The 13,247-nt window shown below is 42.4% G+C and overlaps 1 pseudogene; it reads right to left on the bottom strand.

Moving 5' to 3' along the window:
• Positions 1-855: 855 nt before the first annotated feature.
• LOC119266130 lies at positions 856-1,001 on the bottom strand (annotated as a pseudogene).
• Between the last annotated feature and the right edge of the window lie 12,246 nt (positions 1,002-13,247).

Below are 13,247 nucleotides of genomic sequence, written 5' to 3'. Positions count from 1 at the left end.
AGAGACAAAGCATACAACATTGATAAGCTGCTGCATGTAGGAAAGTGAAGAAAGAACAATTTCTGAATGCAAGTAAAACTCAGCCGATAACAGTTGAAATTTTTATGAAATATAGATTGGGCTTGTTAAAGTAACTAGCTAATTGTTGCTGCAGGGAGCATGCTCACTACTGAGCTGCTGTGATCATACTCCGGTACAACCGTACAAGGTAATCACTTCATTCATTCATGCCAAACAAAAAACATAGAACTGGATTTTCTGGAAAAGTACCTGAAGAAAATGAACAATGCACTTGTAACAGGATCAGTTGTCAGCTACGCCTCCTCAAAAAAAAAAAAATTAGTTGTCAGCTACGCAGCCACGATTGCAGCAGGGCAAACAATACTATAAGGACAGTCACTACGATGTGATGCAGAGATACGATCTTGTGGCTGCAAGATAAAAGATGGCGTGAACAGTTGTATTTAGTTTGCAAGTTATAACAGAGTATTCCACCGATGTGACTGTATCTCTATTCTCTACTGGGGAAGGAGGAGCATAATAGAACTCTGGTTGTACTAATGTTTTCCTTTTTCAGGTTCAAGTAAAAGGGCCAACTGCACGGGGAGATTATTTGGATAATCTATCTTGGAAGGCAACACTCTGGTGAAATAATTCACATGTTAGTTATGGCGCCGTCGACTACCATTCAAATTTTATAAAATACTAAAGAATAATTGAAAGGTAAAAGAAAATATTACCAAAAGGGCAGTGTAGCCCATGGCAGGGGCCGCGCAAATTTCAAAATTATGACGCACAAATGCACGACATTCAAAAGTTAAAATAATTCAAATTCTAAATTTTACTTAAAATTTGGCAGGGGCCACGCGGACGCGTACCCCCTCTACCACAAATTATGACGTCCACTCTCCCACTTGGGAAGATGGTAAGCCAACGCATCCACCAAATGCAATGTGGACCACTAGCCTAGGATCAACCGTCGACCCCGTCCAGGTAAGTATGTTTCAAGTTTGCACCCCGTTTTGTTTATATAGCTGCCTCCCCCCGCTCCAACCTTCTGAGCAAGCGATGTGGTACTAAACAATGGTAGTTTTTTTTTTTTTGAGACAAACTAAACAAGGGTAGTGATCTGTGTTTAATGTGCTGCTCCCTGTGGGCTTTGTGGACGAAGGCAGCAGAGCGTGGGCTCGCGTGTTAAACAATATTCGGGCTAAAACGTGGCGTAAGCAGGCCTAGGATGCAGCACGGGCTGGCCCAGCAACTTCTACCACGTGAGACCCGTTGTACCAATGCGGTAAAAAGAAGCGACAAACGAAAACGTTCGGCGTAACACGTGCGTGCATTGGGAGCACCTATGCGCCGCTTCCTGCGGCAACCAGTCAAGATGCTTCAGCTAGGAATCGATCTCCCGACCGCGCAGTTGTAGAGCAAAGAACCTAACCACTACGCCTTATTGATGTTTGTGGTGAAATGGCAATGCGAATACTATAGAACTAGTCACATCACTAGATCCGGTTATTTTTTCTATTCTCGATCTTTTCTTGTAATTTCTGAATATATTTTTTAAATATAAGACAGTTTTTACGAACACACACGAGTTTTATTCTTTTAGCACTTTTTGAATATGTAATAAAATATAAAAAAAGGAACAATTTTGAAGTTGTGGACAAAATTGAAAAACAGGAACATTTTTTAAAATTATGAGTAGTTTTGATAAAAACAGACAAGTTTTTTGAAAATTTGAACAATATTTTGAGTTGTTCAAAAAAACTAAAAGCAGGAACATATTTTGAATTTGTGAACAAATCCTGAAAAAAATGAACAATTTGTTAATTACAATCCTGAACAAGTTTTGACAAAATGCAAACATTTTTTCAATTTGTGAACACTTTTCAAAAAGAGGAGCATTTTTTAATTTGTGAACAAATTCGGAGAACAGGAATGTTTTTTAATTTGTGATATTTTTTTGGAAACGGGAACATTTTTTTAGAATGCTGAACAACTTTTTAAGGATCTGATTTTTTTTAAAGACAAACATAACAAACAAAATTTGAAAAATGATCACTTTTTGAAAAATTGCAAACATTTTCGAAAATGTGAACAATTTTTGAAACATTACAAAAAAATGTTCTCGAACCTTCAATTTGTTCAAAAATTCAGAAAAACAGTCTATATTTTCAACAAGTGCGTACATATTTTGAATTTCTGAACATTTTCATAGACAAGAACATTTTTTTGCCTATGCAAACAGAAAATTTGAAACTGCAGAAAATGTTTTTGAAAAACATGAAACTTTTTTGAAGTTGCGAACAAATTATGAAATTTTGAACAAATTTTTAAACGATGAACATTTTTAAAATTTTTGAACAAATATTTGAAAATGGAACATTTCATGAAACATTTTTTGAAACAAAGCAAACAAATTTTGCAAGTTATGAACAAAATTTTAAAACAGGAACATTTTTTGGTAAAAATGAACAAAGTTGTAAAATGCGAACATTTTTTGAAAAAAAAAGAAATCTGAGAAAGGAAAATGAAAATGAAAAGAAAAGAAAATCAGAGAAAAAAGAAACAAAAATGAAACAACTAAAGAAAATAAACACAAAAAAGAAACAAGAAGAGAAAAGGAAAAAGAAACAGAAAAAAAGATAAACGAAAAGACAGAAAAGAAAGAAATCCGGTTCAGGAACATTCTAGAAGGTTCCCAAAGCTATAAACAATTTTTGAAGTTCTAGAACATTTTTATATTTGTGAACAAAATTTGAAATAGGAACATTTGTTTTTTTAATTTCCATATATTTTTTAATTGATGAAGTAAATATAAATATGTGAACATTTTTTTTCAATTTATGAACAAATTTTTAAATATGGGAACTTTTTGTAAAGCAAATTACTTTCGGTTTGTGAACAAAATTTAAAAAGGTAACATTTTTTGAATTACTGACCATTTTCTAAAACGAAGCAAATATTTTTGAAATTTATGAACAAAATTTTGAAAACAGGAATATTTTTTAAAAGAATGAACAAAATTGGTAAAATCGGAACATTTTTTGAGAAAGAAAAATGAAATTGAAAAGAAAAGATAAACAGGGAGAAAAAAGAAACAAAAAACGAAGAACAAATTTTAAAATGGAGAATCTTGTTGAAAATCTGAAACAACTATGGAAATACGAACATTTTTTGAATACATGAACATTTTTTTAGAAAAAAGGAACATTTTTGAAAACTTTTAAATTTTTCAAAATGCGAATAATTTTTAAAAGTTTGAACATTTTTGTGGAAAATGAACATTTTTCAAATGCTAAGAAAATTTGAATATTTTGAATAATCATTAAATAATTTTAGAATTGTGAGAAAGAAAAAGAGAAGAAAAAGGAAAAATAAAGAAAAGAAACAGAAAAAAAAGAAAAAATATATTTCAAATAAAACCTGAAAAAACAGAAAAGGAAAAAAAAGGAAAGGATAGAGAAGAAAAAAAGGTGTTAGGAAGCTTCTAGAAGGTTCCCAAAACCGGAAAAAACCGGCTGGGAACAAGCTAGAAGGTTCCTAAAACCGGAATAGTCAAAACATTTTACGGGCCGGCCCACTCACGCGTGCTCGAGCGATCTCCCTGTGCGTAGCCTCGACATTTTGCCGCAGCGAGCGGCAAATAGGATATTCCGCGTGCATTCTCTCTCAGTTTGTCTTTTTACCTTTTGTTTGCGTTTGTAATTCCCTATTCTTTTGGGTAAACAAATAAAAATGTTTATATCTTAATTTTTGAAAAGTGACGATAGCTTTCAAAAAAAATGTTTGTGACATTTAAATGTTCACATGTTTCAAACAAATGTACGATGTACTTCAAAACTGCTTATACAATGCAAAACAAATGTCCTGTAAGTCAAAGATAATGTTATGTACCATTCAAAATAATGTTATAATTTGTATTTAAGAAACGTTCAAAAAATGCATTTGAAAAAAAATCATGTATTTAAGAGGAGAATTGGAGCACTGGTGTATCCAGGAGGACCTCCTATTCACCGATGATGGATTGCCCCTAAAATATCCAAGTTGGCACCCCTAAAAAAATCTATGTTGGCCTCTGCATCGGCGATATAGACCCACTTGTCAGCCTCTATAAATCTTTTCTTTTAAACACAATGCAGACGCAGACGGTCATACATACACATACACACTCATCCCTAAAAACGCACGCATCCAAGTTGGCACCCCTAAAAAAATCTATGTTGGCCTCTGCATCGGCGATATAGACCCACTTGTCAGCCTCTATAAATCTTTTCTTTTAAACACAATGCAGACGCAGACGGTCATACATACACATACACACTCATCCCTAAAAACGCACGCATCCACATTGCCCCTACAAATCTAAAGATGGTCAGACCGTTGGCCTAGGTAGTCACGCTTAAACTTGTAGGGGATACCATATATGTGTACAATAGTTTCTAACATGCCCTCTCAATTACAATTTCACCTATTTGTCAACAAGCTGACTCCACCTAAAATTCTGGATTCTGCACGGCAATGCCGGTCGGCGTGCGGCATAACCGTTCCAAAACCTAGACGGACTTAGGCCCTATTTGGTTCATAAGTCCTAGGATTTTTTATAGTCCCAACTAAAAAGTCCATCCCTGTTTGTTTCCAGGGACTAAAAAGTCCCTAGCCCCCCCCTAGAGTTTATTAAATGACCGTGTTACCCCTAGTATACAGAAAAATAACAACCAAACAACACCATGGGGCGGCGGGGCAATAAGTGCAGGGAGGGGCATTGTTGGAAAAGTCCTAAAAAAGAATCTCCTTGAGAGTCTTATTCATTTAGTCCCAAAAAGCAACTTTTAGTCCCTAGTAGTCCCTCCTATTTGGTTAAAAAGTCTTTAAGAGGGACTTTTTCTAGTCCCTACATCAAAAAGTCCCTGGAAACAAACACCCCCTCAATCGTCGAAGTGCACATACCTATCAAGATCAATAAATACCGAACTCCAAGTCTCGAAGACTCCAACCCGAGACGTACGTTCGCATTGACGATGGCCCCGCCGACCACCTCTCTTCCCTCCCAAACGACGTGCTCGTGCGCATCCTGTCCTTCGCTCCCACGAATGAGGCCACGGCCACCTCCCTCCTTTGGCGTCGGTGGTGATCGGTGTGGCGCTGGACGACCGCCATCAACCTCGACAGCAGGTCGTACGCAAAAGCAGAGCGAGACCTCTACTACTGTAGTCCGACGCTTGAGGCTTTCTTCAAGGACGCCCACGCTATCCTCGCCGCACTCAGCCGGCTGCGCAAAGGATCCCACCCCCGCCGCCATGGCGCAGGCCTCAAGACGCTCAAGCTCTTCCTGGAGGAAGGAGCCTACTAGCGGGCACGTTAGAGTGAAAGAGTAATGTGCGAACACAGTCATTAAGAGTGCAGAGAATGCGCTCGACGCGGCCGTTCTGCTGTGAAGTGTAAGGGCAAGTCATACGGAAGGTGGTGTCGTGAGAAGCGAGAAGTGTGCGAAGAGCGACGTTGTCAAACTCTTTTCCGTTATCCATTTGGAGTGCAAGTATGGGGCGACCGAACCGGGTGGTGACACAAGAGTAAAAGGCGGTGAGTGTGGCTAAAGCATTGGATTTACGACGAAGAGAAAAAGTCCACACATAATGAAAATAATCATCTAAAATCACCAAGTAGTATAGATAGCATGTGTTAGTCGCAACGGGAGACGTCCAAACATCACTATGAAGCAACTGAAACGAAAAGTGGAAACTGAAGTAGACGCACTAAAGGGAAGAGGAACGTGCTTGCCCAAACGACAAGCCTCACAAGTATGCTCGTCGAGCTTATTACATGAGAAAGAAAAACTCCTAAGAATCAGACGCAAAACGGCGGGGTCGGGGTGGCCCAAGCGAGCATGCCAAAGATCGATGCCGGCGGCGAGGGCGACAGGTGTGGAGGTGGAGGCGCCGGCCTGCACGGGGTAAAGCTCATTAGGGCTATCACATCGGTGAAGCACCATCCGGGTACGGGCGTCCTTCATAGAAAAACCAGCACCGTCAAATTCAACAATAAGTGGATTCTCATGAATAAGACGACGAACAGAAACTAAACTAGTGAATAAATCATGTGAGACAAGGACATTAGACATAGTGATATGTATGGAATTAGAAGGAAAATTAGTACTACCGACATGAGTGATAGGTAAAGAAGAACCGTTGCCAATGATGATACGAGTGGGTGTATGAACTGGAGTGGAAGAGGGAAGGTACCGGGATGAACCGTCATGTGTGCAGTAGCACCCGAGTCCATGTACCAGTCGCCTCCACCGCCATAGTTGCTCGGCGACGGCGTCGAGTGTAGGGCGGCCAGGAGGGTTGGGTCCCACGGTGCAGGTACCGACGATGGCGGCTGGCCTCCGTAGGGCGTCGAGGCAGTTGCGAGTCAAGAGTGGACATACAATTGGAGAAAAAATGTCATTTCTCTCAAGGGCTGTATTTGTGATATTATTCTCAGTGGTAGAGAAAAAACAAAAGGTTAAAGAAATAAAAAATGTCATCGACTGAGCCTTAGGCAAACCAAGTGGCGTTATATTTAAAATATAAATTTCGCAAACATCACTATTTGAAGAAGAAACAACACATAAATCAAAAACACACAAATAAAATAGAGAGAAAACAAATAGTATAAAAAGGGAATACCAAATCAATAACAAACCGGTATACCTGGCCGCCCAAGCACCTCAACCACCCCAGCCCAAAAATGCTACACACGGGCATATTACGGGGTTCGTTACGGACCTTCCCATCCCATATTTCTCTTCACGCCCCCCTGATTTTAGCGTGGGTGGGGTCGTGCGTCCCTCCCTTAAACCAATCACAATCTGCCAGATCTATAACAGTCCCGTAAAATCCCGTAATTGTCCGTGAATGTAGCGTTACCCCCTCCCACCCAGCCCGCACACTACTATGCTTACAGTTTTTTTAACACAGTTGCGTAGGGTACAACATGTATAGTTGCACATGGGGGGACTGGGTGTGGGTGGCACTTTAGAAACAAAATACCGCTATCTATAAAAGCTAAAACACAACAGAAAAAAATGAACGCAGAAAATTAGAAATGATGAGTCATTACCCTCTTATTAAAAAGCACCCGCTGGAGAGCACTCTGTCATTTGCATGCATTACTATTAGTTTATATTGGGTATGACTTGACTGGATCTCTTTTACCATGAATTACAATGTTTAGTGAGTCCTTTATCTCTAAAGGTGCTCTGCATTTATGTTTTGCGGTCTCAGAAAGGGCTAGCGAGATACCATCTTGTTATATCATATTATGATTGTTTTCAGAAAGTGTTGTCATCTGAGATTTATTATTATTGCTCGCTAGTTGATTAAGCCATTGATATGAGTAAACATGAGACCTAAGTGTTATTGTGAATATGGTTAGTTCATAATCTTTGCTGAAAACTTGAATGCTGGCTTTACATATTTACAACAACAAGAGCAAACAGAGTTTGTAAAAAAAATTCTTTATCACTTTCAATTTATCAACTGAATTGCTTGAGGACAAGCAAAGGTTTAAGCTTGGGGGAGTCGATACGTCTCCAACGTATCTACTTTTCCAAACACTTTTGCCCTTGTTTTGGACTCTAACTTGCATGATTTGAATGAAACTAACCCGGACTAACGCTGTTTTCAGCAGAACTGCCATGATGTTGTTTATTGTGCAGAAAACAAAAGTTCTCGGAATGACCTGAAAATCCACAGAGATAACTTTTGGAAAATATAAAAGATATTGGCGAAAGAATCAAGGCCAGGGGGGCACACCCTGTCCACGAGGGTGGGGGCGCGCCCCCCTATCTCGTGGGCCCCCTGATGCTCCACCGAACTCAACTCCAACTCTATATATTCCATTTCACGGAGAGAAAAACAGCGAGAAAGTTTCATCGCGTTTTACGATATGGAGCTGCCGCCAAGCCCTAATCTCTCTCGGGAGGGCTGATGAGTCTGTTCGGGGCTCTGGAGAGGGGGATTCATCGTTGTTGTCATCATCAACCATCCTCCATCACCAATTTCATGATGCTCACCACCGTGCGTGAGTAATTCCATCGTAGGCTTGCTGGACGGTGATGGGTTGGATGAGATTTACCATGTAATCAAGTTAGTTTTGTTAGGGTTTGATCCGTAGTATCCACTAAGTTCTGAGATTGATGTTGCTATCACTTTGCTATGCTTAATGCTTGTCACTAGTGAGGGAGTCCTGTATTAGGGGTTATCCGGACAGCCGGACTATATGCTTTGGCCGGACTATTGGACTATGAAGATACAGGACTCAAGACTTCGTCCCGTGTCCGGATGGGACTCTCCTTTGCGTGAAAGGCAAGCTTTGGTGATTCGGATGTTAGATCTCCTTCTCTGTAACCGACTCCGTGTAACCCTAGCCTCCTCCGGTGTCTATATAAACCAGAGGGTTTAGTCCGTACAAGGAGAACAATCATAATCATCGTAGGCTAGCTCTTAGGGTTTAGCCTCTACGATCTTGTGGTAGATCAACTCTTGTAATATCCATATCATCAAGATCAATCAAGCAGTAAGTAGGGTATTACCTCCATCAAGAGGGCCCGAACCTGGGTAAAACATCGTGTCCCATGCCTCCTGTTACCATTAGCCTTAGACGCACAGTTCGGGACCCCCTACCCGAGATCTGCCGGTTTTGACACCGACATTGGTGCTTTCATTGAGAGTTCCACTGTGCCGTCGTTGTAAGGCTTGATGGCTCCTTCAATCATCAACAACAACACGGTCCAGGGTGAGACTTTTCTCCCCGGACAGATCTTCGTGTTCGGCAGCTTCTCACTGCGGGCCAATTCGCTTGGCCATCTGGAGCAGATCGATAGCTACGCCCGTGGCCATCAGGTCAGGTTTGGAAGCTTAAACTACACTGCCGACACCCGTGGAGACTTGATCTTCGACGGATTCGAGCCCATGATAGGTGCGCCGAACGGTCACGACGGACATGACTTTGATCCGCCGTCGGACAGTATTCGGGAAATCGCACCCGCGTTGGCGCCAGGAATCAATCCGGGGCAGATCGTGCCTTCTGAGGACGGGTGGATGGACCCCGCCACGGAGGCCACACACTCATCGGCGTTGGAGACAAACGCTGATCCCACCTCATGTGATAGTAGCGCCATCGGACCCCCGGACTCTTCCCCAATTGCAGGATCCGAACCGCGTGCCTCTGTGCCCATCGAATCAGATTGGGCACCCGTCATGGAGTTCACCGCCGCGGATATTTTTCACCACTCACCCTTGGGAGATGTGCTGAACTCATTAAGGTCTCTGTCCTTGTCAGAAGACTCTTGGTCGAACTATATCCGGCTCGAGGGGGATTCGGACGACAAAGAAAATCACCGCCCACTCACCACCCATTTAATAGCCACTGTCGATGATCTAACAGACACGCTTGACTTCGACTCCGACGACATCATTGGTATGCACGCCGATGCAAGGGACGATCTGGAACCACCGCCCACGGGGCGCTGGACTTCCACCTCATCATATGATATATACATGGTGGACACGCCCAAGGAGAACAGCTGCGACAAAAAGGACACAACGGAGGATAAACCCCCCGGACAAAAGCCAAAACGACAGCACAGGCGCCGCTCCAAGTCCAGTCGTAGTAAAAATAGTGATAATAGCGACATGAAAATTGATACCCCGGTCGGCTCCGAAGGCAACGACGACCATATGGACCCAGCGATGGAGCAGGATGAGCCAGGTCACACGAAACACAGCCCGGAGCAGATGCCTGATCACAACGATCCTAAGGGTCGAACCCACCAACCTGCCTTCGGAGAGGAGGACAGTCCGGACAACGATGTATTCATCATCCCAGAAAAAACACCTGGAACAAGATAACCTACGCAGAAGGTTGATGGCCACGGCGAGGAGCCTAAAGAAGCAGAAGCAAAGGCTTAAGGCCACGCAGGCTATGCTCAACCGCAGGTGGAAAAAAGTGCTAGACACCGAAGAAAAATACAACGACGATCGCCGTACAAAGAGCTACCCAAAGCGCAAGCTGCTGCCTGAATTCGACAAGGAAGCCGTAGAGCCCATTCCGCCGAAGAACAATACGACCAATCAGCCGGACCAAACACTTCATGGCCGCGATAGAGCAACTACTGACGACGCACACGATTTACGTGAGCTCCTAAACAAAAAGGCCGGTGCGACCAGGTCCATTTATGGATCTAGAGGATATGCTCCGGCGCGGGATTATGGTCACCGAGACGATCACATTGACCGCGTACCAGTTTGGAATCAACACCAAACACAACACCAATCAACAGCATGGCACGACATGTCCAGATACAGAGGGGCGGCGCACCCTCTGTGCTTCACCGACGAGGTACTGGATCATGAATTTCCACAGGGATTCAAACCCGTGAACATAGAGGCATACGACAGAACGACGGACCGTGGGGTCTGGATTGAGGATTTTATCCTTCATATCCACATGGCTCATGGGGATGACCTCCACGCCATCAAATATCTACCCCTCAAGTTGAAAGGACCAGCTCGGCACTTGTTGAAAAGCCTCCCCAAAAATTCAATCGGAAGTTGGGAGGAACTTGAGGACGCTTTCAGGGCCAATTTTCAAGGGACCTATGTCCGACCTCCGGACGCAGATGATTTAAGTCACATAATACAATAGCCCGGAGAGTCAGCCCGTAAGCTTTGAAACAGATTTCTCACCAAGTAGAATCAAATTGTCGATTGTCCGGATGTCGAAGCCCTAGCGGCCTTCAAGCACAATATCCGCATTCACTTCGTAGTCTTTAAGGTCATTAATAGCACTTAAGACCGGCGTTATCAGTAACGCCCCTACTTTATGTACATTAAGCCCCTTGTAATGGAGGATGGCTGGGATCCTGACGCACTCTATATAAGCCACCCTCCTCCTCTAGGACAAGGGTTCGCACCCCCTGTAACATCACACACATATAATCCAGTCGACCGCCTCCGGGCACCGAGACGTAGGGCTATTACTTCCTCCGAGAAGGGCCTGAACTCGTAAATCTTGTGTGTACACCTTCACCATAGCTGAGATCTTGCCTCTCCATACCTACCCCCTTTCTACTGTCAGTTTTAGAACCACGACACGTAGGGCTCAGGATTTAGATCAAAACAAAATGAGAATTGGGAACTAATTTATCAAACAACAACTCGGGGTAATTTCCTCAAATACTGCTGACTCGTTCACTGGTTAGGGATGAGATGATCCACAACGCATGTCAAATACAATGTGCTCATGATACAGTGAACTACCAAAAACTTCGTAAAGCGCCTGAGAAATAAATTAATAGTACAGACTACTTTTAAATTAGGACCTGAGTAACATGTAAACGTTGTGCCTCCCAAAAATTATATGTATGAAAGATCTGCACCAATTCATCCACTCTTGCAAGCACTCATGAGTTCTCACCTAGCATACCTAGTTACCTACAAGCATCTACATGATCACCAACTATACAGATATGAGTTTGGAATTTTCGGCTACTTGGTAGTGTAGTGTGTGCTAACCAAATACAAAATTAAGATGATATGCTGGAATGCTCTGTTCTGGTCACCAATCTACAACACTGTCAGGTATTGTATGTTCTGTCCACCAATGTACAATACTCCCTCCGTCTCAAAATAAGTGTCTCAAGTTTAGTACAACTTTATACTAAAGTTAATACAAAGTTGAGACACTTATTTTGGGATAGAGGAAATATAATATTAAGCCTGTAGATCAACCATGAATGTATGCAAAAAATGCATCTACTGAGGTTACATGCATGTCATCAGTAGAGTTATATTTGAACTCATTTCTCTCCCTTAGGACAAAAATTTAAGTTATATATTAAATCGAAAGGGATAAACTGTAGGAACCAACTCTTGCAGAATTCTCAATTCCCGAGAAAAAAACAACATATAACTGTTGCTAATGTTACTATTAGTCATACACATGAATGTATCTCTAATGCATAGCGCTATAATTCAGGACCTTTAATCTTTGTCCTGGAGGATATGTTATGGATCTGGGTCTCTCTAGTAAGAAACATTGCTATCTCATCAAGGTTAATTCATGCCAATAAATACGTCCAAAGAGATGAATTGTAGGTTGCCCAAGCAGCCAAAGCGAGTTGGGGAGGAAGAGAGGTTCCAGACATATTTGAAGCAACAAAAGGTAGGTCGCCAGAGAACCAGAAATCATGATTACAAGCCTGCTTGTCTGCATACCTCAAGTGTAAAACCGGCTGATAAAGTTCCAGCAAACCGTGGAACACTGTGGGACGCCGGATTGTTTTCCATCGAAGTCTAATGAGGCGACATTGGGCAGTCTTTCGGCGAAGTAGGTAAAGGAGAACATTGAACTGATTCTATCAGACGTCGTCTTCTTTTCCGGCGAAGTCGGTGAAGGCGACATTGGGCGATCTTCTGGCGAAGTCGGCGGGGGGCGAGATACTTGCAGTCTTGCGAATTTACAATGCAATTTAGTTCGATTTCCAGTCGATGCTTCCTTTTTATTGCATAAATTGTTTGTGGAATCCAGATGGAGGCATCCATGGCTCCATATTTATTGGTGTAAGTCTCTTAGGCGGATCCGATCGAAAACAGCATGACACAAGAGAGAAGCCAGATGACATATGCACGCCATACGTTGTGGGTTCTGTCGTCTGTCATCGACCGAGCGACGAAGCGTCCTCATCGCAATATGGGCTGGCAACTAAAATAGACATATGAGCCGGCCAACACGGTTTCCTTTGCATGTACGTCCTCGGCCCTTTGTTTCTCGTTTCCTTTGCACATACGTCATAGTTCGTCAAACAGACTCTCAACCAAACCAAAAAATAGCGTATGTAAAAATCATCAAAATACTCCCTCCGTCCCAAAATTCTTGTCTTAGATTTGTTTAGATACGGATACATCCGTATCTGGACAAATCTAAGATAAGCATTTTGGGACGGAAGGAGTAGGATGAAACAAAGCAAAACCAAACCAAGAATACCTATTCCCTTTAATAGTAGGTATATTAGATATAGATATAGATATAGATATAGATATAGATATAGTAACCTCAGGAAAAACAATGGACGGATCAATGCTACCAACCAGCAGACTTGACCTCTTGACCTAGCCAACCGCTGCCTCCAAAAAGCTTGGGTACTCTGCCTCTCGTCGGCGCTGGCGCCGGTTCGTCTCATCTCCAGTGGCCTTAGG

The sequence above is a fragment of the Triticum dicoccoides genome, chromosome 2B, assembly GCF_002162155.2.
Source record: "Triticum dicoccoides isolate Atlit2015 ecotype Zavitan chromosome 2B, WEW_v2.0, whole genome shotgun sequence".
NCBI classification, from domain to species: Eukaryota; Viridiplantae; Streptophyta; class Magnoliopsida; order Poales; family Poaceae; genus Triticum; species Triticum dicoccoides.
Note: the sequence above shows the minus strand (reverse complement) of the source record. Positions and strands in the feature narration are given on the sequence as shown.